Here is a 3,535-nt window from a genome sequence, read left to right as displayed (position 1 = left end):
TATAAAAACTCTAAGGCCGGGTGCAGTGGCTGACGCCTGTAATCCCAGCACTTTGGGAGGCCGAGGCGTGCGGATCACCTGAGGTCGGGAGTTTGAGACCAGCCTGACTAACATGGAGAAACTCCATCTCTACTAAAAACACAAAATTAGCTGGGTGTGGTGGCACACACCTGTAACCCCAGCACTTTGGGAGGCCGAGCCGGGTGGATCATTTGAGGTCAGGAGTTTGAGACCAGCCTGGCCAACATGGAGAAACCCCCTCTCTACTAAAAACACAAGAATTAGCCGGGCGTGGTGGCACATGCCTGTAACCCCAGCTACTCTGGAGGCTGAGGCAGGAGAATCGCTTGAACCCAGGAGGCAGGGGTTGCAGTGAACTGAGATTGCGCCACTGCACTTCAGCCTGGGCGACAGAGTGAAACTGTCTCATAAAAACAAAACAAAACAAAACAAAACAAAACAAAACAAAAAAACCCTCTAATAAGTCTTACAGGCCAGGCGTGGGGGCTCATGCCTGTAATCCCAGCACTCTGGGAGGCCAAGCTGGGCGTATTACCTGAGGTCAGGAGTTCCAGACTAGCCTGGCCAACATGGTGAAACCCCGTCTCTTCTAAAAATACAAAAATTAGCCAGGTGTGGTGGTGCATGCCTGTAGTCCCAGCTACTCGGGAGGCTGAGGCAGGAGAACCACTTGAACCTGGGAGACAGAGGTTGCAGCAAGCTGAGATCACGCCATTGCACTCCAGCCAGGGCAACAAGAGTAAAACTCCATCTCAAAAAAAAAAAAAAAAAAAAAAAGCCTTACAATAACAGTAAAATACATCAGTTACTATTAGTACTATTATTATTTGCATTTCACAGATGCAAAGACCAAAGCTTAGAGAGATTACACAGCAAATGGTGGAGCTGGGATTTAAATACAGGCAGTTTTACTCCTAATTCATTACACAGAGTGTTACAAGTTGCTATCTTATTCTTGCTGATGTCGCCCTGTTGTTCTCCAAGGTTAGTACTGTCTAATGAAGCTTGGACTAAAAATGGTTTGTTCCACTTATCTTGTATTCATTACTGTCAGTTGAAAGACGCCACTTATCAGTGTCCTTTTTGATTCTGCTTTGAGGGCAGTGGTGGAGACAGCTGATATGCATTCTGTACCTTTCTATATGTCAACCATATTCTAGCCCTTAATCCCAAGATCTCAATTGGAGAGGAGTCTTTCGAGAAGGAGGAATGGTCAGGTTGTTGGAGGAAGTTGGAACTGTGAAGTAGAATATCTAATTGAGATGGCAGCAATGCTGGCAGGAAGAGATGGAAGCCAGTGTTAGGATGGAGAGAAATGGCAGTGAGGTGATAATGAAAATGCCTAATGAATTTTGTTTGGTTTTCATTTAATCTTTCAACAATACCGCAAGCTAAGTACTTAACCGGAGAGGTTAGACAAACTTGCCCAAGTCCAAGCTGGTAAATTGCAGAGCCAGAATATGAACTCACATCTGTTAGTCCATATTGTCTGAAGTGTCTGTCACAAGGTTAAACCATTATAACTGCCATTATTTGGAAAAATAAAGATATTTATGAATAATGTATATTGCCAGTTCTGCTAAACGCCACCTTGCCAGGCAGGAAAATTAATCTCACAGAAAGCAAGGTGGCTGAATTTTAGCACATAGTCTAAAACTTGGCACTTTCATATAAAGGAGAAAGTGACAAACTTTAATAAGGCACTTGGTAGGGAAAATTTTTATCTTAAGTCCAAATTTATCTCCATTACAGTTAGTATATGTGCTGCCAAAGCGAGCACATCTCCACTACAGTTGAAACCATGTTAGTGAGAAATGTGTTTGAAGAGGGCTGCTGCGAGCAGGACAAATAGAGTCCTTGAGAAACTGATTATTCTGTTTTATTATTGAGTGCTATTCCCTGCTTCTTCCAACCTTGTAATGCTCTTAAGGCACAATGTTATAGGAAAATAATTTAAAACCAAGAACTTATTCTAGGAAGGACTCCCTTTCCAACAAAGAATTGCAATAGTTTAGTTCTAGGAAGCCTAAGAATTTCCTGCATATCTATGAAATAACTATTAACACATTATTTTTCCTCAAATCAACTTTATACATAACTATTTAAACAGAAATCTCAAAATGATCAGTGATACAGGTTACACATGGCTCTCAATCAATAGGCTATTTATTTATTTATTTGAGACACAGTCTCACTGTGTCACCCAGGCTGGAGTGCAGTGGCGCAATCTTGGCACACTGCAACCTCTGCCTCCTGGTTCAAGCGATCCTCCCACCTCAGCTTCCCGAGTACCTGGGATTACAGGTGTGCAGCACCATGCCCAGCTAATTTTTTGTATTTTTAGTAGAGATGGGGTTTTGCCATGTTGCCCAGGCTGGTCTCAACCTCCTGAGCTCAGGCAATCCGCCCGCCTTGGCCTCCCAAAGTGTTAGGATTATAGGTGTGAGCCACTGCGCCTGGCCTAGGCTCTTCAGTTTATGTTACAAACTTTTTTTTTGAGACGAGGTCTGGCTCTGTCACTCAGGCTGGAGTGCAGTGGTGCAGTCTCTGCCTTCAGGGCTCAAGCCATCCTCCCAGCTCAGCCTCTTGAGTAGTTGGGACTATAGGAGTATGCCAGCATGCCCAGCTAATTTTTGTATTTTTTTGTAGAGATGGGGTTTTGCCATGTTGTCCAGGCTGGTCTTGAATTCCTGAGCTCAAGCAATCTGCCTGCCTCGGCCTCCCAAATTGCTGGGATTACAGGTGTGGGTCACTGTGCCCGGCAAAATTAAAACAAAAAAACTAGCCATTTTTGGGAAATGCAGGCAGTCTCTTCTTTTTTTTTTTTTTTTTTTTTTTTGAGACAGGTCTTGCTCTGTTGCCCAGGCTGGAGTGTGGTGGTGCCATCATAGCTCACTGTAACCTCAAACTCCTGGGCTCAAGTAATCCTCCTGACTCAGCCTCCCAAAGTGCTGGGATTAGGGTATGAGCCACTGCCACTGAGCTCAGTTGTGAATATTTTTTAATGTATTTGTTTGTTAAATCTTAGAAATTTGGCTGTATTGAACAATATTTTATTTATTTGAATAATGATGACACTTCATTCCTTTTATCAAGTAACGTTTACAAACCATTTGTTCTGATCGAAATGGAAATGGCAATTTGCTGTAATTATTATTAGGAATACTTTCATCAAAATTTCCACCTTCTCTCCAGCTAATCAAATTCCACCTATGCTTCAAAAACCAGTACAAATCCCACTCCTTGATGCCTTCTCAGATGACTCTAGCTCAGTGGCTCTCAAACTTATCTGTCCACTGGAATCACTTGTGAGCTTTAATAAATACTGATGTTTGTGTCCCAACCCAATAATTTGTGATTTAATTGGTATGAGATGTTGCTTCAGACTTTTTAAAAGATCCCTAAGTGACCCTAATGTGCAATGAAGTCTGAGAAACACTGCTGTAGCCTTTACTTTTTCTTACTTCCTTTACTGCATTCACAGTCAGTACCACACAATCAGTAACTGTTTTAT

This window comes from Pan troglodytes, chromosome 11, assembly GCF_028858775.2.
Source record: "Pan troglodytes isolate AG18354 chromosome 11, NHGRI_mPanTro3-v2.0_pri, whole genome shotgun sequence".
NCBI lineage: Eukaryota > Metazoa > Chordata > Mammalia > Primates > Hominidae > Pan > Pan troglodytes.
The sequence above is the reverse complement of the archived record's forward strand: the minus strand, read 5'-3'. Positions refer to the sequence as shown.